The 26528-nt window shown below is 41.1% G+C and overlaps 1 protein-coding gene across 1 annotated transcript in view; it reads left to right on the top strand.

Annotated features, from left to right (window-relative positions):
* Nucleotides 1–26528, top strand: part of BACH2 (BTB domain and CNC homolog 2) — a 355379-nt gene that overhangs the window by 54766 nt on the left and 274085 nt on the right. The window contains exon 2 of the mRNA XM_063097693.1: nucleotides 25009–25121. The gene's annotated coding sequence lies outside the window, so the exon portion shown is untranslated. The remainder of the gene's footprint in view (nucleotides 1–25008; nucleotides 25122–26528) is intronic.

The following is a 26528-nucleotide window of genomic DNA, read 5'->3' as shown; positions in this document are numbered from 1 at the left end:
ACTCTCTTGTAGGGTAGTTATATAAACAGTATACTTCACCTAAAATTTTTACTGCTTTCCACTTCAGAGGGTGACCTTTTTATGACCTGGTTCCAAATTCTGGAGAAATCTTGACTGAAGCCCTGTGACCAGACCAGAGCTTTTTCAGGTTTATACACAACACTGACCTTCATGGAAATTTTGGTTCTTTATCACGTGGGTAAGCAAGTAAGTTTATGGAAATGTTCCTTAATTTAAGCAGCAGGACGTGGATTTATGTACAGGCACAGGAGGTTAGTGTATGTTCTCACAGTCCTATTGTACAAATTCTTACTGGGGAGCATCTTTGGAAGATGGTCTATACTTTGCACTTCTGAATCTGTTTATGAGGAAATGACAGTATTTTTCAGCATTTGCACCACTACTGACTGAAGCTGTGATCCTTGCTGTGTTTAGTTTTTACATGTGCTCAACTCTACATCAAAAACAGAGGAAGCCACAGGAAATTGCTGCCTGTATTTCCAGGAAACATAACTACATTACCGACTCCCCAGTCTGCACAGCCCAGAAGACCCGGTGTGGGCATCAGTGTGGCTGATGAAGCTGGTGATAAGGAGCTGGGAGTGTTCTCATCCTGTCACTCTGCCAGTGAAAGCCTGATGATAGCAGACTCCTCAGACTAACAGGAAAACTTGAAATCGGATTCTCTAAGTACTCAGCCTCTGAAAATGTAAATGCTGTGTGTGAAGTCAGGTATAATTCCATACCAAAGGGTTGGTGGCCCTCACTCTTTCTGCTGAGGTGTGATGCCTTGTGCCTGGTCCACAGGACTGTGACTGGCACTCTCTAATCATGGGGGGGTTGAACTGATCCTGGAAAAATTCTCACATGAAGTTGGGAGACATAAAGACCATGAGGATTGACAACCAACCATTCTTTTAAGAATGATCATAATAATACTAATAGCTGATATTTATTTAGTGTTGACTGTGGTGATCCAGGCATTTTGCTAAGAACCTTATGAGCATTATTGAATTTAATCCTCATGTAACCCCCAAAAGGGTTTTTCTTTATTATTTCCAATTTTCAGATGAAATACCTGAGACTCAATTTAATACCTTACCCAGGGTCACACAGCCAGTAAAGGATGCAAAATTCAAGCATAAATCTATGTCATTCCAAGCCAGCACTATAAGTAGTCAAGTAGATTTTACGGGGGTGGAATAGGGCTGGCAGGCTGTGGACACAGGTATATGGAAGCAGATAAGATCCATTCAAGACAGGCTGAAGACTTATACCCAGAAAGGGCTTTGGTGTAGATCTGCCAAAAACATTCTCACATGAAAGAAAGGATTGGCTGATAGTCCAGAGGGGATTTATGTGTCTTCTGGGTGCTGGAGAAAGTCATGAGTGCAAGCCCCCAAATAAAAAAAGATGGCTTCCCAGCTCATCATGGTCCCAGCTTCCTGGCATAGCTCTCTTCTCTATTTTAGTTTATAAATTCAAAATGTGATTAAAACAAGTATGATAAATTGATGTTGCAGCTTCTCTGTGAACTGAAACAAATTTCTGTTTAAGCGTGAAATCTCCCATCTCACAGATCAAAAAGATGGTCTGGAAGAGAAGCCCCTATAGTATATAAATATACATATGAGGCTTAATGAAGACTATCTATTGAATAATACCCCCATATTACTGCAAAAAGCGTTAACTTGGCTCCAGAGATACACCCTATTGAAGCAGATAACAAAAAGTAAGAAAATGAGGCTAAGAATTAATAAAAGATGTCAAGAAGACCATTTAAGGACTCGCTAGAGATAAATCATAAATGTAGCTTTGAACTTTCTGGTAGCTATTGTGAAGATGGAAAGAGAATTGTCATGGAAATTGAGTTTCAAAACTTAAAAGGACAAAAGTTCTCTTAAAATTTTAGCAAAAAAATAATTTGCAACTCCACACAGGTATTGGTTAGTGTTGGTTTAAAGTTGTTGATGTGCAGCCCTTCTGCACACTTCTCTCTATATGCCACTTATTATTAAGATTAATAAAACCCACGTAGTGTAATCTGTCTTATGTCTACTTCTGGATTACTTCAGGACTGATCATCTGGTTTGTGTAGAATGTGTCTTCATTTCTTTTTCCTTCTGGGCCTGTTGTTCATCTCCTGGACATGTCTTTTCTCATTAACATTTCTGCTAAATGATAAGCAGGGAAAATGAAAATAAACACACAACCCTAGCAATCAGTTGTGCTGTTTGCAGAGGTGATTTTAATGTGTTTTTAGCTAATGGGAATTTTGAGAGAGATCTCTCCATATCAGTCTACTCATAACAGAGCTCCTGGCTGTCTTGGGGCTCATCCTACCCCCAGGTGTGTTTAACCTGACTCACAGGTTAAGGCAGGCAAGGGAGAGACACCTGCAAAGGCAGATTTTGACCCCATTACACCTAAGATAAAGGCCACTCTCCTGGTGAATCAATATAGAGTATGAAAAGGGTAATTAAGACAAGGTGCTTTGATTACCTGAATTTCGTTAATAAATATTTTCCTCTCCTCTAGTTATAAAGAATTAAAATTGTTGCAAGGCATCCTTGTATGTTTGTGCCCTCAAAAGGCTTGGATCACAGCCAGGATTTTTTTTTCCTCCTTCTCTCTTTTGAATCAAATATACTCTCTTCAAAGTTTGAAGACCAGTGCATTTCCTCCTGTTTAGAAAATAATAATGCTTAGCTTTCACTAGAGTTCTTTTCATCTCCAAGGCTCCCTTAAATATTGACTAATTAAATAAAAAGGGAGGAAGTCTGGCTAAATAGCCTCTCTTTGAGGACCAGCCCGATGGACTTAAAATACACAGTGATTTGCTGTATTTTTGAATCAGAAGCAACTAGGAATCTTTTATATTGGCTATAATAGCAAGTGGCATCTCTTATTATGTTTGGCAGCTGACATATCAAATTGCATTTTAGTTGGTTGTTCTACATGAAATAGTCGGATATGAGTAGACTGAAAATGAGAATTTGCAGCCCTGGGACATGGAATAGCTGACATTTAAAGGTTGCCATGACAACTCATCAGGGTGTTGTTTGTAATCTTTTGGATTAGGTTCTGGCCCAGGGTCACTGGATTGGAATTGGAGGGGGGTTTGGTAACAGGATGTGAATATTGTACCTTTACTCAGTGGCATTTGAATTTGCAGTTTGGTCATGTTGCTAAGGTCAAGAAGAAATGACATTGAGGGAATATTTAAATTCCTGCAGAACCTAGACAAGGTTACATTTGTCAGCAGAAATACTCAGACGGAGTGGTCTGAGATTCAGCAACTGAAAGAGAGGATTTCCTGTCCTTGGTTGGTGGATAAAAAGTATGCAAGTGTCCCTTAATATATGTACATCCCTGAACACTTATATGTAATGAAAATGGGGTAAATGAAACCCTTCTTATAATTATCTTATGACATAAAATTGGAACTGAATGTCCCTGAGAAAACAATTTGGCCACAAAGCAAACCACAGCTGCTTTCTAGTGCTGCATATCATCTGTCAGACAGAAATGGCCTGCAGGGTGTGGAATTCGGACCAGAGAAGGACACTGGGCAGAATGAGGAAGGAAGTGGTTGGGAAATGGGGCACCACATTCCTCACTCCTCATGTTGGCCTTGGCCATGGCCACAAGGACAGACAGACTCTTCTTTATGATCACCAAAGGTGATCAGTGGAAACAACCTGGAAACGAAAGAGCTCTGTTCCAAAGTCTGATCCCAGTTCTACCACTAACAGTGTGATCTTGAACAAAACACATCTCAACTCTAGGTTCCCCTTAGGAAATGAAGGGGCTGAATTTCCTCTGGCTGTCAAGTTCTATTTATCATTATGTGTGGGCAGAGCCAGGTCTCCGTGTTGCTCTTCTTTGCCATTAATCCCACATTTCCATCATTACTTTGCAGTAGAACTACCCCTCATAGTTTGTGGACCTCCTAATAATTAAAAGAGAGAGCAAAAGGATTCCTCCCCATCCCCGTGATTTTTTAGGTTTTATACTTGTGGTTTTCTGAAGCAAAGACTGCCGTGCAGTGAGGAAAGGATGAAGTCCCATACAGAAGACAGCCAGTTGCAGTAAGGTGGCCTGCCACCACTGCCATCAGTATCAGCCCAGCTTATGTTTACTGAGCATTTTCTGTATGGAGACAAGTGCTAAGAATTTTATAAACATCGTGCTGTTTAACCCTTGCAACAATGCACATGTACACACATACAGTATATACTTATGTATGTGATATATATATATGTGTGTGTATATGTATAATTGAACATTTGTGGTGTGCCAGGTGTTATGCCAAGTCCTCACAGTAATACGATGAGGTAGACAAATGGACTGTCAGTTAAGCCTCACAGCAAAGGAGGTGTTATTATCTCCATTTTTACAAATAAGGAAACTGAGTCATAGCTAGTAACTGGTGGAACAAGGATTTGAACCCATGTGGTATGGCCTTAGAGCCCTTTCTCTATAACCTCTCTGTCTTTGGTTCTCCAAAATGGTATGGTATAATAGTCCCCTGGGGAGCTTTTGTAATATAGGGTTCCTGGGACCCACTCCAGACCAGTGAGAGTCTCTGGGGTTGCTAATATGCACCCAGGGCTGGGAACCACTGCCTCAGGTGGAACACTAGGACTGTGTGGCTGGACACTTGCCTGTAGCCCTACAGCTAGCAGATGTCTGACCTAGGATTTGCATCTGGGCTGCTTGCTCAAAAGCCGAGTACCTTGATGGCACAATGGGCAACATTCCAATTGTTGTTGGTATTGGGGCTTGTACTTACCATCATGTCTAGTTTCCTTTTCCTAGTCTAAATCCCAAATCCACAAGTTCATTTAGGTTCTTTTAAAGACTGCGTAATATGCCAATCATGAGGATCAGAGGGCAGACTTCTCGTTTGAACAAAAGTAGTGATTTCCCACTTAAAACTGTCAAAGTTAGTCTCTGCTCATCACTATCACCAACTTTAATGTCAGTTATTGTGCTCTTTCCTCATTGAGCTAAACCTTCCACCGGTAGAGTCTAATGCAGTGGTTTCAAAACTTTGCTGCATATTGGAATCACCTGGGGATCTTTAAAAACAAAAGATGCCTGGCTTCCACTCCAGGCGTTCTGATTTTATTAGTATGGGATGTGATCTGGGCAGTGAGATTTTAAAAAGCTCTCCAGGTGATTCTGACGTGCAGCAGAGTTTGAACCGGTGGTTTAAGAACTTGATCTGTAAGTTCACAGGTGTTGACTTGAGAAGACTGCAGAATCACATCTGTGGATGAAACTTACTTTTTAACTCTCCCCACCTTCTCTCTTTTGCATTTCATCTGGCATGACTCATTTGCATTTAATTCTTTTCACTTCACCACTTGACTTGGAATTCTACCTCGCTGTCAAATGGTGGTTTCTCCCCAAAGGTTGTTCTTAGGCTTAGGCTCTCAGAATGATATTGGTGACATGTCTGTGAGAAATCTCTGTGAAGTTTTCAGCCTCATTTGATTCTTTCTTATTTTCACCATGTAGTGCCTTTCTTTTCAAGTGGCTTTACCTTTAAAAACATTTTTATAGTTTTAGTACATGTTGCTTTTTTCTTCCAAGAGCAAAATAAACCCCTCTTCTCCATCATGCTTTATAATAATAAACCACTTACGGTTATTTTCCTGAAATGGTGGACCAAGCTTCACTATTGGGAGACAACAGGTAATGTGCCTACAGTGCTTAGCAGTTGATAACGAAGTGGTAGCAAGTTGGAGATCATATAACAAAGAATTGGACTCAGACTTTATCCTCAGGGAGTTAAGTAAAGTCAGATTAACATAATCAACTGGGAAATACAGTTGGATTGTAAAAGCATATTAAAGCAGAAGGGTAAATTTGTTGGCAGGTTTGCAAATGTATTTGATAAATCTAGAAATTCATTTTGGTGATAGGTAGATCTTAAACTGAGATTTTTAAACCAGGAGAGATATTGGTGGGTAAAAGGAGGCAGGTAATTTGCAAGTGGAACAACTCTTGGCAAGGGCTGGGGGAATAGAGAATGGCCTAGGCCAGCTAGCTAGGCTGATTGAAGAGTGTAAATTTGGCATGGCAGATAATGAGGAAGATCTGCTGAGGTGCAGCTAGCTGTTGTGTGAGATTTAATAGCAAAAATACTTTGGAAGAGTAAGGGGAAAATACGTGTGTGTGTGTGTGTGTGTGTGTGTGTGTGTGTGTGTGTGTGTGTGTGTGTGTGTGTGTGTGTGTGTAGGTACATATTAGGAGTTTCTGTTTTTCTTTGTGTGGTTGTTGAAGTCAAGTTGGTCTGTAATTGTGTTGATATTTTGGATAATCAAACAAGGCTGGTAGTATGTGTTGGTTATTATATTTTTCTTGAGAGTAAAGCTTTCAAAATTAACTCTGCCCCTTTAGGTTTAAAATTTTCTCATTCTGATGTCTTGTCGGTTCTTGCTGCTGTAATCCCCAAGAAAAGAAAAGGGGGTTAGGATGCCTCTCTTTTGAAATGGAAGGGTCAGAGCAGGCAGGGGGCTGTCACTGTTGTTTCTCCTTGTTCAGGAATTAGAACATGTGAGCAAGTGGTTCCACCCCTCATTTTGTGAGCTGTTTTCCTCCGATATTTCCTAATTTTTCCCATGACGTTTCAGCCTGTCTCTGCACCAGATTGTAAGGCCTGAAAGACCCCATTGTTTTACAAGAGTGCGAGCTTGTGCACATTTGCTGATCTGGCTGCCTGGGGTCTGAGTGTGGGTGGTACACCACCGAGGGACCATGCAGACTGGAGAATGCATGGAGCATACTTCTAATAGTAGCAAACTGTTTATCAGGAGTTCATGGAATGTCTTTTCCTTGAGAGAAGAGGTGCTGTACTTTTAAAGTGTTACTCACAAACTACAATCTTATTGACAAAAACAGGAACATTACTTAGACTAAGGAAAGTCTCTCAATAGCAAATTAAATGAAATGGATGAAAAGTTTATCCAAACTTCTCTTCATCTTCAGATATATGCAAACTTTTGCTCTCATAATGCACACACACTCCATGATAGCATGTCTAGGATATATGTGAGCTCTTGGAGTAGCAGCTTTGCATATTCTGCATGACAAATCCCAGTTAGTCTGTACTTTTTGAGGGTACAAAATATTAATTATAATAGGAGGAAAAATGCAATAACAGGAACCGCAGCTAATGTTAAATAGATTTTTTTGAGTAAGAGAAATTGGGGTTTAATGCTAATAAGGTTTTCTTTAAAGTTTATATATTATTGTTATTTTAATTTCTAAAGAATTGGGATCTGTATTTGGTTAACAGCAATAGAACAGTAAAAGACACTGCATTTATATAGGCTTATGAAATAACATTAACATTTTCAACCAGATTTACTAAATTCCCCACCATTGTTAAATGCCCTCAGTAGTAGCAATGACATTAAGACTAGAGTCAGTGTTGTGAGTCAATTGTACAAGTGCACAGTCTTCACAACTCCATGTTCAGTGAATCGTGTTGGCAATTCGCAGTCTGCTTTGGCAGAAGTATTGACACCAAGGGAATAGGTGAACACTACACACCAGAGCTCCCTACCCTCAGAGAAGACTCCAGAGGCAGGTGATGTAGTGCTTCCACTCAACATAGTAGCCAACATGAACATTTGAAAGTAAGTCAAGCCATGCAGCTCCTCTGTCTGAAAACCTCCAGTGGCTCCCCTTTTGGCTTGGAGTAAAAGTCTCACTGTGACCTTATAGCTTATTCATGCTCTGGCTGCTCTTGACCTCTCTTTCCTCATCTCCACCACTCTCTTCCTGGCTGTCACTTGCAGACACCTGCTTTCATCCCTGTTTCTGTAGTACATTCTGGACATGCTCCTATTTTAGGGCCTTTACTCAGGGCGGTGGTTCTCCAACTTTAGGGTACATTAGAATCATCTGGAGGGCTTAAAACACACTGCTGGGCACCACCCCAGCATTGCTCAGCCAGTAACAAGTTTCCAGTTAATGCTGATGGTCCTGGGACTGCAGTTAGAGAACCTTGGTTTATCTCTCACTTCCTTCAAGTCTTTGATCCACTTTCACCTTTTCAGTGAGGCCCACCCTGACCATCCTATTTAAAATTTCAGCCTTCCTCCTCCACCACATTTCCAATTCCTCTGACCCCAGACAATTTTTTTTTTCATTTCACCTATCACCTTAAAACAGAAATAACTTATTTGTATTGTCTGTCTCTTCCTACTAGACTTTAAATCCCACCAGAGTAGGGAATTTCATCTCTTTTCTTCATGGATGTATCTCAAGTCTCTAGAACAGTGCCTGGCACTTAGTAGGCACTCAATAAATTGTTGAATGAATTAATGAGTGAACAACATTGAGAAATAAATAATGTGTCTTGAATTTTGGTCCCAGCCCCTTTAACTCACCAGAGAATCTTAAAACACTTCATGCAGTTTTGTTTCTCAGCTTCGTTGCTTCTAGGATAATGAGGAATGGCTTCTGCCATCAGCTAAATTTTGGAAGTGACTTCATGATCCTTAAATAATAGGTGCACCAAATTATTGAAATTATTGTTGCTTTTACATTTAAATTTTAACCTCAAAGTTCCTTAGCCAGTGATTTTCAAATTCACGTCTGTAGAAGTTCCCTGGAGATACTTGAGAGACTCTGCAAACATTTAATGTGCATTTCATTTTTAATATATTTTAAACTACTTTTTATAACTTTGATAAAAAAAAAAAAGAATACCCATGCACACTTAAATGTGTTACATACCAAATTTTAATATGCTGGGACCACCAGCACATTGAATTGGACTGTCAAGTTAACCTTGAAATTAAGTGTCTTCTGCTATTTTGGTTTATACATTTAAACTTCTTATAAATGAATCATTGATCAGGAAGTTCTGTACCAGTGTTTTTCAGATTCCAGTGTGATCATAAATTGAACAAGCGAATTCCTCCTGTCACACATGTTCAGCACGCTTGATTACATGCCAGGCAGGGCCTCAGAGCCTCTGTGAGATGTAGGCTTCTATATGGGTTAATGGCCAGTTGTATAATAATTGAACACAGCACACATCACTTAGTGACATATATTCTGTTATAGGGTCATGTATACCCACTCTACATTTTGGATACTCCTTGACTAACTTTTAAGGAAGTCAGGTAGTTGTCAGTGATAAAAAATTTGAAATTAAAAAATCTGACTACTGTATTTTTTAAAACTTTTGGATTATTTTGAGTCATATGATGAGATTATAAAATGAAGTGCTAAAGAACTTTTATATTTTCCAATGCAGCTATAATTGCTATTCACATTGACTTATTTCCAGAATTCATATGCAGTTTTCCATAGTGAGTTCCAACAGCAAAAGGTACATCATTACTCATGTCAGTTTGGTTTCTGAGTTCCAGATAGTAAGTAGTAAGAGTAGCAGATAGCAAGAGACTTATCTGAAAAATTGTCTGAGTTTCAAGAGCAGGGATTCAGATAGTGAGTGATATCTGTAGCTATCTGTGAGCATCAGGATTTTCTTAATACAGTGCAACAAAATGCCAACACAGAAGTAAATCATGTGCTGGATCACTTTTAAAAGTCGGTTGATATGGGCCCTGCTGGCTGTCCAAAAGCCCTACTCCCTACTGTCTCCAAAGTGCCATTGAATCTACACTGTACTACGTAAAATAGTTCTAAGTTACACTTTTTGGATCATTGTGCAGACCTTGCACATCCTTCTATTAATGCACGTAACATTTTGTTGTAATTTGTTGTTTTGTCTCCCACACTATATTTGAGCCCCTTGAAAGTAAGAATTGTGTCCCATTCAGCTTTGCTTCCCTAATGCCTGTCATGCCTAACACATGGTGGGTACTCAGCACATGTTTATTAAAATGACATCTCATTCCACCACAGGGAGAAGTAAGCTTGAAAGGAACAATGAAACCTCGTATTAGTCACTGACTTTTTACTCTAAGCCCAAATTTTAGCATAAAAAAAAGTTTGATGGTTCTGTGATTCCTTCTCCTTTATCCCTCATGTACAATCATTTAAAGTTTTCTGAATTCTTTCTAGAAATGTCTTTTGACTCTGACCCTTCTATACCATTCTACTTGCCACTGCCCTAGTCCAAGCCTTGTCCTCTTTGTTGCTTGCATGGACTGCAGAAGCTGCCTTGAAAGCCCTCTCCCACATCCAGTTCTCTGTCTGCTCCTTCACGTTGTTGTTGCAGTTGTCTGCTCATAACACAAATCGACCTTCACCTGCACTGCCTGTGGGATGAAGTCTAAGCCTGTGCTGCCCAACACAGTAGCCACTAGCTGTGGGTGACTGTCGAGCTCTTAAAATATGTGGCTAGTCCAAATTGGGATGTGCTATAAGTGTAAAATCCACACCCTATTTCAAAGATGAAAAAAATGTAAGATCTTAATAATTATTTTTATATTGATAACATGTTAAAATGATAATATTTTAGATATATTGGGTTACATAACACATATCATTAAAATAAATTTATCTTTTTTTTTTTTTTAAACTTATGTGGCTTCTAGAAAATTTTCTTTATATCTCAGCCATTCTGTCCCCTACAGAATTTCTCATAACCCCCATACTCACCAGCCCTATTTATACATAGGGGTTTTAATTTAACATTTCGTTCCTCCTTTCTGAAATGTGCTTCCCTTTCTTTGTCAGCTGTCAGAAATCCTGCTCAGACTTTTAGGACCTGACTTAATTGTCCCATGCTGGTGAGGTTATGCCCCATTTCCTCAAGCAGAATTAGCTACTCTTCCCCATGTAGCAGGCTCTTGGTACCTCCATTATTGCACTTGGCTTGCTGTTCTGCCTTTAACTCCTCCAGAGAAAATGCTGCAACTTTTTCTTCTGAGGACCCCAGAGGGCAGTAGCTGGTGTGTAGTAGACATTTAAACCATGTTTATTACATTAATTTATGAATTAATTTCATTGTACTGCACACACTGCTATTTTTACATGCATCGGGCCTTGATCATCTTAGCCATTGGCCATAGAAAAAAATTAGATGCTGAGGTGAACATAACTGGATCTGTCAGCCATAACCCAGTTTCAGATTTTGTGTTCAGTAAAACAGTCTCTTTGTTCTCACTGGGTGATTTATAATGATTTAAAAATTGTACATTTGAATGTATAAAATTCATGAATATTGTATAGATTAAAAGTATAAAACAACAGTATAAACTATCGCTTTTACCTATTTTGTTTACTGGGATTTCATATCAGATATTGTTTGATAGAAGATTCTACTTCCAAACAAGTTTGAAAGCTGCTATGCTAATCCTAAATTTCATTTACATTTCTATTCCAAAGTTTTCATTTTGGTTTTGATGAGATGGTTTCTTCATGCTAGTTCACATAGGGCAAGACCTCAACTCTAACTGCTTGAAACTGGGAAGGTTTTCAAAAATAATGATGCCCAGGCCCATCCCCAGGAATCCTGCTATAATTGGGCTGGCAGAAGGGGGCCCCAGCACCAGTATGTATTTATGAAAAGCATAAATAGCTTGCAATAAAATGATTCCACAGTGTTTAAAAAACCAGGTAGTTGATGAAAATGTTGAAGTTTTAAATTGATCGTTTTCCTTTCTTTTTATTAATTAGATTGTGTTGTTGTTCTTGGGAGTAAAGCTAATGCAATCTTAAGTTTGTACTATGGTTTTGGGCCAAAAACAGCATTTAATAGACCTATCACCTGTGGACAACTTCCTAAGCCTTCTGAAATTAAAAATTCCTTTTCCTGTCATTCCCTAAAACCTACATGCAACAGAATTTTAATATCCCTTATTGGTAGAAATAGCTAATACAACACCTATTTCAGATCATGGAAACGAGGACTGACAAGGGCAGCATGTTTAAGAAAATTGCACAAGTAGTGGGCTTCCTGACACCCTTGTTAGCCTGAATAAATAGTATTCCCCTGACAAATCCTCTGTAGCTCCACCATGTTGATAAAATCTGACATTCTGTTTAATCACTTTTTAATGACATTCTTCCTTTTGTTCTTGGTATGTGAGAAACCAGCCCCCCCCCACACACACACCTTTTTTTTAAGCTGTGGGAAAGAGTTAACTTTAATTTCCTAGTTTATTTAAATGGGCAGGTAATAACAGACATCCTTAAGGGGACTGGGAGAAAAATGACTGAATTTCTGTATATCACAATCTCTTCATATATTTTTTAAAGGTTATAAAGAACCTTAAATCCTGTAAAGGAGAAACTCGGGGATAAATATTTTGGAAACATTGTGAGAAAATCCTATGAATTTTGATAGCAGGTTCTGCATCATTACCGTATACTACTAAAAATGCAGATGTAAATAAGCCTAAGTTTTGCAAATTATCAATTTGTTGAAAATGGCCACATGCTCTTATTCTTCTAATGTGTCATTTCTTTCAGTCTGGGCTCTTTAGGGGAAAAAAAAACCTAGAAATACAACTTGGGATCAAATTCTTTAGGGCAGAAAATGGAGTCGAGTCCTATAGTTAACTTGGTTATTTGTAGTCAGGGGTATGTCATTCTGTGTGAGACAGACATCAGACAGATTGAATGCAGAGGCAAACCGTGTGTGTGTGTGTGTGTGTGTGTGTGTGTGTGTGTGTGTGTGTGTGTGTGTGTGTGTGTGTGTGTGTGTGTGTGTGTGTGTGTGTGTGTGTGTGTGTGTGTGTGTGTGTGTGTGTGTTTAAAGCTCTATTCCCATACTATTAAGTGCGTGTGAAGGGCACCACAGCAACCCCTGGACCTGTCAAGAATGTACCTATTTTTAACATGCTGGATCAAGTGTCGGTGCTCCACAGGAGCCAAGGAAAGGGGTAGAGACCAAGTTGTGCAGAGCAGCGCATGGTAGATGGCCCTCTGGCATGTTTACAGTACAGCTGTGCACTCTTATGGCTCTGCCACTGCTGTATCAGGTAAAGTTTTCTTTGCATGTGATGAATGGCAGAGAATTCTTTAGCAGAGAGAACCAAAGAAGCCAGGAAGAGGAAACGGGAAGGGTAGAGCGGAAAAGAGAGAAAAAGAAACAGGCAGCTCCAGAGGGACCTAGCTGCGCTTTGCAGTTGCTTGTATGGATAGAAACCAGATGGTAAGCTGGAACACCCGCTTGGCTATCTGAGGAGCCAAACATATGGTTAATGGTCGGGAGAAATCGCTTTCAGAGCCAGCGCTTGCTGACTGCTTCATATTACAGATTGTTACAGTGTGTCATTACATTGCCAACCTAAGTGCTTAATACCCACTGCGGGCGCTGGGCACACACTTACAAGGACTTTTAGCTCTTTGCTGGCTCTGAATGGAGAAGTGACATCATAGAGAGGCTGAGAATGTCTGGTGTTGGAGGTAGGGAGAAGGGTAATTTTGTAGTGGAAACAACATGGTTTTTTTTTTAACTTTTTTTATAAGCCAAGCCTTCACTCCACTGAACTCTACTGTTTTTTGAGAACCTTTTTATACTAGACTGACTCTCTCACACCCGCGCGCACGCACGCGCACACACACACACACACACACACACACACACACACACACACACACACACAGCGAAGTTCTAAAACGAAAATTCACAACCCAGGTCATGTCCCCCCACCCCCACGAATGGATTTGACAGCCCCTGTTCACCTGGAAGCCACATCAGTGCACTCAGAGGCCCCACATTTGAAGTTTCTGTTTGGGGAGCTTTGGGCAACAGCAGGCCTGTGTTATCTAAGGAACTGCTGAGCCCATTCATCTGCTTTTCACGGCCTGCTTCCTTTTATTTTTAGCCAAATCCGTCAGGCCTGACAGGCGGGTAATTCGAGCCAGAGAAAGGGCAGAGCTCCAGGTCCTTTCCACAAAGCAATTCTTCTCCTCCCTCCTGGGAGGGCTCCAGACTTGGCCTGCTTTAGGCAGATGGATTTGTTGAGTCATGTGAGATCATTTACACAAAAACACAGTGAGGCAGTGGAAATTAAAAAAAGAGAGAGAGAGAGAGAGAAAGAAAGGCGGGTGGGGGAAGAGGAAAGAGGAGGGAAGCCGGGCGTGTGTGCTGCCCTGGCTGCTGGGGAGCGCAGGAATTTTGCAGCGAGGCCGCTAGACTGAGGAATGCCATAGAGGCATGTGTGTATAAGGTAATGTCTAGTTTACAGAGCGGGCGGAGCCGGGCTAGAGAGGCGCCTCCACAGCTCACTTCGATTTAAAAGAGGAAGGGGGTGTGGGGAACATTTTATTTTTTTTAATTTTTAAAGCAACACCTACCAAACAAAGACCACACTGTTGACAGCCTTGGGTTCCAGTAGCAGTAAACTACCAACTGGCTGGTTTATGGAAAATGAGTTTGCTCTGTGATGTAATACAAGTTTGCTTTGTCCTGACGCCAGCATGACCGAGGCAGCAGGGGAGGGAGAAGAGGAAAATTGGAACAGGACTCTTGGTTAATGGTTTCCAGAGATTATTTAGCACGACTTGAGTGGAGGGAGAAAAGTGGGATGTTATGGAGAATTGCTGCAAGGTGTACCATAATTGCAGTAGGTAAAATAAAGTCATTACTATGGTTTCCTTGCACAAGAAGAATTGAGCAATGGTTTTGAAATGCCAAGGAAGGTATCATTTTTCCCTACCACAGTATTCCTTTTCTTTTAGCTTCTGGGGCATTTAAAAAAAAAGTGTCCTGCTCTTATATCATGGTAAACAGTATTAACATTAGTGAATCAGTTTTGTTTACTGTTTATACTACAAACCTTTAAAACATTCCATTAAAAAATTGTCTCCTGCTCATTCATGAAATTCTTCCTTCTTCAAATTTGCTTATATGCATTAGCTGTGCTTAGATAGGAATTTTTTTTCTTTTGCTTGAATAAAAGAGTTCAATAAGAGAGTAATGATTGGGTTATCTAAGTGTACATTCTTACACCAAGGGTAATGAACGTGTGCCATATAGAGGATAGGGATTATTTGAAAACAAGAACAGAAAATTAGAAATGGGGAGCATTTCAAAATATGCACCGTTATTGTTTTCATTATGTTGCATCTCTGCAATTCTGCATTCATTTCAAGCCCTACCGTGCAACTGTTTTTTTTTTTTTTCTTGCTAGCCACTGTAGAATGTAGGTCAACATCAGCATGAATTCCTCATGCTTTGTTGATACTTTAAAAGTTGAAACATTTTTACATGTATGGTTTTAGTAATCATGAAACTTAGCTCATAAATTCCTTCTGTTGATAGTCACTGCTGAATTTTGATAGATCATACGTTGGCCTGGAATAAACACAGCACTCACGATGTTGCTGATAATACTCCTATAATCTAATATTGAAGCCGCTCCACTTTTTCCCACGCAACTGTAATGATCTTTTTGTAGTTAAAGGGCAGCTTTCATTTATTTTGCTCAAGGAAAGAGAGAACTGGTAAATTTTTGTTTGTTCATTGTGTGCATTTTGGGAGCCCCAGATTGCATGATATCAAATTTTTGTAATGTTTTGATAAATTGGCATTATTTAAAACCTACCCATATCCTTGAGTGTCCCTTTCCATCAGGGTTTCTCAACCTCAGCACCATTGATATTTTAGACCAGATAATTCTTTATTGTGGGGGCTGTCCTGTGCATGGTAGAATATTTAGCAGCATCGCTTGACTCTATCCCCTGGATGCCAGTAGCACCCTCCCCCACTTGTGACAGCCAAAAATGTCTCCATACATTGCCAAATGTCCTATGGGCGGACAAAATCACCCTGGCTCAGAACTACTGCTTTGCATTCTTATTTTGCTTTAGAAGTTCATACTCTTAACTCATGAGCTGGGTACTCAGTTACTTCTGAGATTGAATTAAAGGATACAAAATAATGTTTTACTTCCTGCCATTTTAAGTGGTAATCCCAGGTTAGGTAACATTTTCCAAAGTTCAGACAAGAGTATTTTAGGGAGAAATTTTCCCCAGCAGAAGACTTGTAGTTTTGTTATGCAGAACCTCTCTTTTGGAGTTCTGGCCTTAGCAGGTGCAGCCCTTTAAGGGCTTCACAGTGACTTTCCCAGAGCTGCTCAAGAGGAAGTGGCCCCACTGTCTGAGCCTAGGGATGTTGACATTAGCAGAAAGGGAACTTGTCATCAGGGACCTGAGCAGAGAGCCTAGGCCCCAAGCTCACCGCCTCTGTCTCCAGCCCCAGAAAGAGGGAAAGGCAGCAGTGGCAGTTCTTTCTTGGGAGCAGAGCCGGTATCCTCCCTGTCCCAGTGACTGTGGTCTCAGAAGCTGGAACTCTCGTTAACAAGGAATGTGGAGCTTTCCACAGGCTAAGGCAGGCATAAATTTCCTCTGTTTGTTTTGTAAGGACTAGTGTCGACTGCTGTAATGAGATCAGAGGAGACCCCAGGGACGAGGCCTCCAGGTCGGCTGCTGGAGCCGTTTTCTGCGGCTGTTCTCTTGGCTGCTGTTGAAGAATGCAACGACTCCCTACAGACCACAGTTGTGATGTGGTGACATGGCTGTGCCCTTGTTTCATTTCTTGCTGTCTTTGCTTTTCTCATTCTACCAAAACATCAGCATGCAGTCATCCAGTTCTAAATCATGGAAAAGTTAACGTAAGGCAGATTCCTTTCCACAGAAGCAAGGACAGGCTTAGTTGTGTGCAGAATCTAGTGCAGCCTTGGGCAGGAAGGTGACCTGCTTCTTTGGTGTAACTGCTTGGATTGCTGATGCTGGCTAAGGGTACGTTTCTCAGGGCCTGGGCTAACCTGAAGTTTTTTCTTAGCCATCGTCACTCTGTTATGAGGAAGTGTTAGGGAATGAGTTGCAACAATATAGCTTATGCTACAAAGAACGTATTGCTGACTGTAGCCTAAATGACAACTAAATGGCTACATATGGGACCTAAATATGGCCAAATTGAGTTTGGGGAACCCAAAACTGGACATTTCTGGTAGAATAGTATATTGAGCTGATGCAGCCTGGCCTACTACTGACCCCCCACTCCCACCCCACTTACCCCTCAAAATCCTAAGGTATGTTGGATAAAAGAAAATATTTTTAAGTACGTATAAGCTTTAAATCAGAGAAGGGAAATTCCCAGGTGCCAGAAAACATTGATGCTGCTGGCCCGTGAGTGTTTCAGACTCGGCTGCAGGAGCGAGGGGCGGTGATGTTTATATACACGCAGGAGCTGTTCGTGAAAAGGAGGCAAGAAGAATTCCCCACGGTGTCTGCCTGGGGCTTTGAATGTGTGTGTTTGGGGTACAGGGTTACACTGTTAGAATAGCTGTGGGGTCCATAGCTTTACTACCTGCATGGTAGGAGAACTGGTTTGAGGGCATCGAAAGCCCTCGGGTCCTGGTAGAAGCAAACACTAGATCCCTGTGGAGATGTTTAACAACGTAGGACGTGGATTCCCTGAAAAAGAACGAGCCACACTGAGAGGAAGCTGGTAATGAAAAGTACAGAATTTGAGCCCCAGGAAAGCACAGGTTAACAGTGAATCCCTGAGATTGCTTTCAGCCAGAGTCTGTCAAGCCAAATAGAGCTTTCTTCTGGGGTTTAATGAAAGTTTCTTCCCAGAGGAAGAAGATGTGGGACCCACTCTGGCTTATTGAGCAGATGAGCTTCAGCTGTAAGCACTGGCCTCCACTAAGGTGATCACCCTCGTTATGGCTTGTCTTTGAGGTCTCCTTGAGAATATTTAAATTTTTTCATTGGAAACCTTTTATTGGAGAGATAGCTTGTTCCCTAAAGGTTCTTTAAAGAGATACGTTCCCAGTGCTTTACTTGTTATTGTTTCCTTTTCAGTGGGTCATTCTGATGTAACCCACTAGGCTGTCTATTGAGCTAGTTCAGCTTCCCACCAAATCACAGGAAATATGTTCCCCTGAATTGTGCAGCAAACCTCCCCACGGGAGAGGGAAGCTGAAATTGTTTGGAGAGCTCTGGGATTCTTTCAGCTTAAAACCAAAGAAACCCGGGTGAGTCAGGCATGGTTGGTAAACATTTGTCCTAGATGAATACAATTCAGCCTTCTCAAACCAAAGTGGTCCAGTGGATTAGGAGTTGCCTAGAGTGCTGGACAGCCACCAGGTACTCCCCATGCAGTGACATGCACTGTTGGCAGACATGAGCTGAGAATGCTAATAGTAAAGCCTGATTCCTTAATTTATTAATAGAGTGATGAAATCTCATGTTTAATTTTTTTCTTCTGAGGAATGCAAAAAGCGATATTGCCAGTAGTACATGAACAGTGTCCTGATGACCTAAAAGTGATGTCATTTCTCAAGAAAAAAACTCTTCAGTGTTTTATCTCTAATTTGGACTTTTTTTTTTTTCACTTACTCTCAAAAATTCTGGCCAAGTGAGTAGATATAGATATTGACATTAAAGTATTGGAAGAGGATAGAATAACAGGAACTATGCTCAGTTGATGCCAGATTTAAGGAATATTTTCCCAAGTAGTATTATTACATTTGGCATATGTTGAGTGCCTACTGTGTGTAAGGCAGTGGAATAGGTGCTGGGTATTTGGGTACTAGCACAAAACAGATAAAATCTCTTCTTGAAATGCTTGCAGTCTGGTAGGATGATTGAGAGGTAAACACCTACCTGCAATTTAAAGCAGAATGAGGGTGTGCTGAATACTGATGGGGGGAACTGGAGAAAAGAAGGACCCCACCTTCTTTGGTCATTATGTGTCAAGTACTTTTCTTCATGTTACTCCATTAAATCCTCAAGACAATCTCAGGAGGCATAAAAGTACTTTCCTTCGTTTTAGGGATGAAGGAACAGAGACTCAGAGAGGGTCAGTAACTTGCCAAAATCACATGCCAACAGGTAGACTTTATATTCAGACCAACTGGCTTGGCTCCTGATCCCTGCTTTGCCCACTCTTCCTCCTGGGCTTTCCCCAGTGAAGCCACAGCAGTACAAACCTAGAAGGCCTGGAGGCAAGTTGGGAGCTTTCACCCCCGGAGATTTAAAGGAATAAAGAATCCCCTGACTGGCATGAAAGGTGTACAGTAGAAGAGGTAAACTGGCCATCCAAATCCAACTCCTACAGGATTTCCAAAGTATAAGCATAAGTTTCCAACATTAAAAAAGCAAATGACTTTACGTAATCTCTTAACCTCTCTTTCTGGAATATCAGATGCTCTGGACACATGTACCTTGTGCCTACTCTGCTGGGCTGGAGCTGAGTGGCAGAACCCTCTAGACCCCCCACTCTTCACTTTCTTCTCAGCCCTGACCATTCTCTCCTCTCATTCTTCCTTGATCCCTGTAGGTGGCTGAATTTATGACCCCTGGTTTAGATAGTCACCCAGGCAAGGGAAGTGGGCTGGGTTAGGTAGCCTGTTGGGGGCTCTTCCATATTGTGCCTTTAAATTGAGACAGCGATAAATCACTGGGAGGCTAAGATTGACCTTTTGTAATGATAGTCCTGAATCTACATATTAGATGTCCTGATTTATGATGTAACTAGGTACGGGAATCCCCTAATGTGTGTTCCAGAAGTGGTTATGTGAAAGCAATGGACACTCTCCCACTTGGCACTCTGGGCCTTTACTGGCCTCTGTTCCTCCTTATCCAGCTCTCAGACCAAAATTTTTTGTGTATTACTAGCATAATTTATAATACTCTTGTTTTCTCTTCCCTATCACAATTTCCTATTGAACCGTAACTCATGTACATGTTAAAATTTCAGAATATTAATTTTCAAGTGACCTAACCTATCCCTGGGGAAGAAGGCCTTTGATGATGCTTAATGGGAAGGTGCTGTCATCTTTCTGGCTTAGGATGTGTGTTTTCCGTGGAATGCTGTGAAGGCAGGGGACAGGGGAGCAAAGCAGAATAGCAAACAGTATCCAGTCTCTTGGGGCAGAACAGGTGATGGTGTGTTTGCTTCCTCAGTGTGGGGGTGGTGAGGACACTGAGGTCCTGAAGAAGCAGAGCCACACGTCCACACATCTGCTATAACTTTGAGTATGGAGAAGTGTCTGCAGCAAGCTCCTGGGGGACCTCTACTCTGTTCCCTCTGCCTCTTCTTTAGGGAGAAGAATGAGCCAGTCATTTGGGAGGTGTGTGTGTGTCTGGGGCAGGGGGCAGGGGCCTATGTGTTCCTTTACCTTTGGATCCTTTAATCCTAGCACCATGCGCCTGTGGTTGAAGGGAAGGATTGGACTTTCTTATAATAAAATGGTCTTACATTTATCCCATTGAAGATTGGTCAGGACTTAACTTCAGAGACATATGAATTACTCCAACCCTAAAAACTGGGTGGAGGAAATTAGGGATATTTCTCTCACCTGTTCAACTGATTGCCTAAGCTCCTATGTCTTAGGTTTTCAAGCATTTCCTCTAGACTGTTCTCTACCCTTTCTCTCCCAAGCCTGTTCATCTTTTTATTTCCTCACTTATTTCCTCCTGCAAGCTCTTGGATCTGGCCTGGGTCCTCATGCTCCGGCCCTCTGCTGAAGCTACTAGGTGTAGTGTGGGAAGGGGAGGGACAAGAGACCATCCCATGGACCGGCCTCAGGGTACATTAAAAGCCAGTAAGACCTTTAACACTGTGAAGAGTGACCTGCTTGCCCTTGCTGGCCTCCATCCCCAAGGAGTGCCTGAGCCACCCAGTTTTGAGATATATTACAGAAGTCTTCTAGAATAAACGTCTTAGAAGAGGGTGGGGGAGTTGGGGTGGGGAGAAAACCCCCACTCATCATATTTCATTCTATATTGGTAATACGTATTAGTTGCATTTTCAAGAGCCAAGACACAGTGTATGAAAAAACAGCCCTTGACACTTTTAAGCTTCACGTTAGAGTAAGGAGGATGGAATCAAGTCAGCTTACAGCGTTCTCACCATAGCTCTGTACCACATCAGCATCAATCCAGGTAGGATAGACTTCTGTCTATGTAGCTGGAGGTGAATAAGTAGTGATGAAACAAGTAGGCTCCATCTTATCTTTATTCCAGCTCCCATTTGCTGACTCCTGAGCCATGAGAGCATATAACCCTGGCGAAGCCAGAGGATGTGGAGTTGCCACCAGGAACCTGAACCTCTGGGTCCCTTCTGTAGTGAGAACCTGGCTGGTGGGGGGCACTTGGCCATATCACCAAACTATCTCTGCGTGTCTTGTTTGCTCACCGGCCCTTTAGTTTTCCCCTTTCTTTGTAGCTTTCACCTTTTCTTTTCATTTCTCTCTTCTGTCTTCTTACATTTACCCTGTCTCTGCCTATTATCTACCCACACTTCTTCTACTCACCTGGAAAGATGAATCACATCTCATTAACCTTTTAGAAGCCTATGGTTGACCACAGGCTTTGCAGCCCATTGAATCAACTCTACAGGGTCAACTGAGTAGAAGTCACACATTGGCTGTTGGGATTGACTTTCTCAAGGCATCCTTTAAAAGCATCTGTACTTTCCTTTTGTTTTACTGGAAGAATCCAACTTCTTAAAAGATTAGAAAGAAACATTGAAAAATAGAATAAAAAAGAAAACACCCTTAATTCCACCATGGCAACTCGGGTATCTTTTCCCCTAATGCTTTATGTTTAAGGTGCAGTCTCTTTTTTTAAGCTGTAGATTTCTCTGCGTCTCTTTATAAACTGAATTGGGTGTGAAACAACCAGGTTCTGTCTATTTCAAAGGAGATGGAAAGTACTTCATAGAATAAGGCCAGTCTTTTTGGTTGCTGTCCAGAAACTGACCCAGTTTCTAAAACTGTCATCTATTCTCTGAGGTGTTTTCTGTTAATGGTCGTCTTTGAGCATGTTGTGTTAATGGTCGTCTTTGAGCGTGTATGTGTGTGTGAGTTTTGCCTGGGGGTGGGGTGGGTTTATTTTTGTTTGGGTTCTTTGTACATGCTTTAATTCCATAGTGTCTTTTTTCGGGGGGGTGCTGGCCAGTATGGGGATCTGAACCCTTGACCTTGCTGTCATCAGCACCACACTCTAACTGTGTGAGTTAACTGGCCAGCCTTAATTCCATAGTATCTTGAAGTGAAGTCACTTCTAGCCCAGGATCTACCACTTATTATGGCATGACCAAGAAGAATTCTTTTACCTCCCTGTATCTGGTTTCCTAATTAGGAAAACTACTACTCAGATTGATATCAGTACTAATTGAGAGTACTAATATAAAAGTGCATTGTATAGTTTTGAGTATCATACAGCTGTATGATATTCTTAATAATATTTTTAAAAAGATTCACACCTCTGGAATTAAAAGATCTTTCTTTTTTTAAAAAAAAACCCTAAAGGCAGTCTGTAACGATTATTAACATTGTTTTCAAAATCCTATGTTAAGAGTCTGTATCATCCTGGGCTCTGTGAGTGAGACCAAAGGAAAAAAATCTATTCATACCGTTTATTCAGAACTTTCTATGTGAAAGCTCAGAGTTCTTAGTCTGGTTGGTTGTAGAACGACATACATGAAAGTGACATGAGAACACTTGGGCTGAGGGTAGGGAGGGATCCATAATTAGTTTAGTGCAAATTATATACCCAGGTTCTGAGGGAGGGGGGATTGTGGCATGATTGGAGCTAGGTGGGGTTCCTCAGGGAAGTTATGTTCAAGAATCCTTGTGTTTGTTACTGTCTTCTTGTGCCCACCTTTCCTGTGTTGATACTAGTGTGTACATTTGAATGAAATTGTGACATTAGGCATCTCTGCAAGGCATTTGGACAAGCTTTCCAAATGTGCAAGGCGGTAGTTTTTAAATGGATTGATAAATATATTAAAAAGGAAACAACATGTATAAAAATCTACTTTAAAACTCAGAAATTCATTAGCATGTGCTTCTGGAAATTCAAAGAGCAAAAGTTGTATGCATGATTTTTTCAGTCACTTTATGATCCATAGAATTAAATATTGAATTTTCTTGACTTTGAAGCCACGATTACCTAGGCATCATGTACATGTGGAGATGTTTGGGTGTATTCATGTTACAAAATTGGAATTCTAGGGTCTCTCCATGTTGTACATCATTGTTAAAATATGTTGTTGCCGTGACTGAATATGGTATTTTCTTTGGAATCTGTGTCTCAAATAGCCAGAGAATGATTTGCAATTTCCTCTCTTTATTTTCCTATTTATAAAATGAATTTAATAATATTATGTTTACAGAATAGTAATGTGTGGAGAAGGATATATCTTTTGAAAATATAAATTGCAAAATCATTTTCTTAGCAGTGAAAGATGTTAATATGAGGAATATAGCCTTGGACTTTTCCATGTCCTAACTCAGTTAGCAGACGTGTCACTATCTGATAGACAAAGGCTGATTACTAGGATCTAAGGTAGTTATGGTGGGCTAGTTGAATTATGCGTACGTTTTCCTTTTCCTGTTGAACATATTCTATACTGTCATTATATTATAATTAAAAATAATTATTTTGGGCATGCCCCTGGCTCACTCTGGAGAGTGCAGCTCTGGTAGCACCGAGGCCGCAGGTTCGGATCCTATATAGGGATGGCCGGTGCGCTCACTGGCTGAGCGTGGTGCAGACAACACCGTGCTGAGGATTGCGATCCCCTTACCAGTCAGAAAAACAAAAAAACAAAGAAACAAACAAAAAATTAATTATTATTATTTTGTTATTTTTAAAAGCAGTGCAGTTCCAGTTAAACTTGCAATTCCATTCTTTATGGTAAGATGATTCAGATAAGGTTAAGTATCCCTAATCCAAAAATCCAAAATTTGAAATGCTCCAAAATCCAAAACTTTTTGAGCGCCAACATGACACTCAAAGGAAGTGCTCATTAGAGAATTTCAGATTTCAGATTTTTGGATAAAGGGTGCTCAAGCAGTATGCATTCTGCAAATATCCAAAATCTGAAAAAAATCCAGAATCTGAAGCACGTCTGGTCCCAGGCATTTTGGATGAGGGATGTTCAACCTGTGTATAAATCCTTCCTAGGTATGACCTGAAAAAAACACACAAATCAAGTGATTTTAAGGAAACTGATAATGTTTTGTTCCCCCAATCTACCTGTAAACATCTTCCAAAGGAAAAGGCTACAAGTTTATTGAAGTGGTTGAAGTGGTTGAAGATATTTTCTTTCTGGTTTTTTTTGTTGTTGTTGTTGTTGTTTTGGGTTTTTTTGCAACTAGCCAGTAAGGGGATCTGAACCCTTGACCTTGGTGTTACCAGCACCACACACTCGCAAGTGAGCTAACCAGCCAACCCATCTATTTTTTCTTAATATTTGGCAGATTAAGAACCCTGGAGGCATACAATAAACTGAATTACTAAAATGTAATTCGGATGGATCAAAAACTGTAGGTAAAGTATCAACAGCATGAATAAAAACATGGACTTTTATTACCTTTTGGGGAGGAGTTGGATCATTTGGCTCATTTGGCCCTTGGGAAACTGACCCCCTGAATTCTGCTACAGCACACTGCCTCCCAGGAGCTCTGTGGAAGGTTCTATCTATTGAGCCCTGGCAGTGATACGGTCAGGCTCCAGAGTGAGCCTGTTCCTGTGGGCAGCAGGGGAAGGTATCGAGGCCTGGCACATCATGGTGCTGTTCACGTTGCTGGTTTCTTTCCCTTCCTAGGTAGATCAAAGTCCAAATAAGAAACTCTTAAAGTCATTGGCTTCTCTGGCTTATCGAGCATAAATCCTCTGTACCCAGCCTTTAGTTAAGTGCCCCCAAAATAGTTTTTGAATTAATGAGCATTCTTGTCCTGGTGCATCTGCAGTTCCTCTGTGCATATAATATCTAGCTTTTTCTTGGCCACTGGCGTGCCCAACAGCTTGCCTCAGGACTCTTGATTTGAATCTCTAGACCTGCACCACCCGATATGGCAGCCACTAACCACATGTGAGTATTTACATTTAATTAAAATTACGTAAAATTAGAAATTTAGCCTTCAGTTGCACTGGCCACATTCCAAGTGCTCAATAGCCACATCTGGCTAGTGGCTACCATATTGGGCAGCACTGACATGGATTGTTGCTGCTGTGGCAGAAAAGTCCATTGGCCACAGGACTGCCTGTGCCTTCCTGAGCACCAGCTGATGCCTGTCTTCTTTGTGTTCATAGTGCAGCTGCCTGCCTCAGGAAGTGAGGACTCCAGGAATGAGGAGAATCTTCAAGAGCTGTCTTGCATTGTGACATGTCTGATCTCTTGCTCCTGTCCCTGCAACATGAACAAGGTAAGAGGTACTTTAGAGAATCAGCACTTGTATTTTCTCTATGGTACCATGATTTTCTAGGGTACGTAATGTCTTTCCATGGTGTGAGGAGGTTTGTCTCCTGCCAGAATCATTCCAGAGGTTGGAGAGTTGTGTGACCCCAGTGAACAGTGTTGACAGGCAGGGTCACAGGAGCTGGTGGCCATTGTATTGTTCTGAGGTCCTCCAGAGGCATCATTTATGTTGACCAGGGCCCTCTGTATGGCTGAAATATTTGTTGTTAGTATAACTGCCATGGCATGAATATTGGAAGATTGAGGCTCTGGAGCCAGACTTCCTGGGATTAAATATTAGCTCTTCCAAATACTAGCTGCAGTGACCCCTGGACAAGTAGCTTAACTTTCTGGTGTCTCTGTTTCCCCATCTGTAAAATGCTGATAATAACAGTACCTACCTTGCAGTGTTGCTGTGAGGATGAAACAAGTTAATATGTGTACTAGTGTTTGATATAGTGCCTGTTCACATTACAGCACTCCATGAATATTTGCTGCTGTTGTTTTTGATGTTGGGGACATGTGTTCCTTAGATATAGTTGCAGGAGAGTCTAAGGTGCATCTGCAACATTTCCATGTATTCCCTGATGGATTCAGGTAGTAGCGATTGATTACCAGGTGAGCACTCTGGGGATAAATGATGAATAAGGCTTGGGTCATGCCTTTGCCAGGTGACAGACTATTTTGGGGTAACATGGCTAGTGTTCTAATGAGGTGTGTACCACATGTTCTGGAAGCGCAGAAGATGGAACATCCACTCTGGGGAATCTCAGAAGGATGGTATAGAGGAGGTGACGTTTTGAGTTGGATCCTGGATAATAAATGGTAATTTCCTGCACAGAGAATGTAGGGCAAGGCATTCCAGGTAAAGGGAACAGCCTGTGTTTAAGCACAAAAGGATATGAGAAAATCTGGCATGTTTAGAGAACAGCAAAGAGGTTGGTATGGCTTGAGCAGTGTTTTTCAACCTCGATGCCTGATGTTTGGACCAGGTAATTCTTTGTAGTGAGAGATTATCTTCTGCACTGTAGAAGTTTTAGTAATATCCTCTTCACCTACTTTAATTGTAACAGCAAAAAATGTCCCGAGATATTGCCCAGTGTCCCTTCGGGGGACAAAATTACCCACTGGTTGAGAGCTATCGTGCTAGTGGAAGGGAGACAAATATGAGCCCAGCAAGGAAGGCCAGATCTTGCAAGCCAAGGAAGGATCTAAAACAGGGGAGAGATGTTTCCAGAGGCCTGCAGAAACAGATGGGTTATTGCATTATTCATGGCTTGTGGTAGATCTGGACAGCACTTTTAGGTGATTTGGTCTTGAAAAGGTATCATGGAATCCCTAGACTTTAGAAAGCCCATTTAACTTGTGGAGATCC

The sequence above is a fragment of the Cynocephalus volans genome, chromosome 5, assembly GCF_027409185.1.
Source record: "Cynocephalus volans isolate mCynVol1 chromosome 5, mCynVol1.pri, whole genome shotgun sequence".
Lineage (NCBI taxonomy): Eukaryota > Metazoa > Chordata > Mammalia > Dermoptera > Cynocephalidae > Cynocephalus > Cynocephalus volans.
The sequence above is the reverse complement of the archived record's forward strand: the minus strand, read 5'-3'. Positions and strand labels throughout refer to the sequence as shown.